Source organism: Penaeus monodon, chromosome 15, assembly GCF_015228065.2.
Source record: "Penaeus monodon isolate SGIC_2016 chromosome 15, NSTDA_Pmon_1, whole genome shotgun sequence".
NCBI classification, from domain to species: Eukaryota; Metazoa; Arthropoda; class Malacostraca; order Decapoda; family Penaeidae; genus Penaeus; species Penaeus monodon.
The window spans coordinates 43029297-43029695 of NC_051400.1; positions in this window are offsets into that span (position 1 = coordinate 43029297).

Consider the following 399-nt stretch of genomic DNA (forward strand, 5'->3'; position numbering starts at 1 on the left):
TACTTATTTATTTATAGTTACCTTACTCTCCTTATCTAAGTATAAGAAATATAAGGAATGGGAAGCATGGGTTTACCCCCTCCTAGGATGTTACAATGGTTTCCGATAAATAACCCAATATCAATCCAGCAGAAAATTTGTAAAACAAGGTAAAAGGGTGACTTTCCAGGTTTTTTTCTTCTTCTTTTTTTATGGCTGATTGATGTATAGAACCAAAGATTTCAGATGATTAGAAAGACGAAACGGTTTAGGGGACTGATTATATACCTCTGGTTGTTTCAACAGATAGAGCAATGATGTTCCATATGTACTTTATTGGCTCAGAGGCATTAAAAGACCCAAGAAAACTATGCAATTATCTTTCCTATACAATAAACATAATAAGCTTTCAGTTGCTAT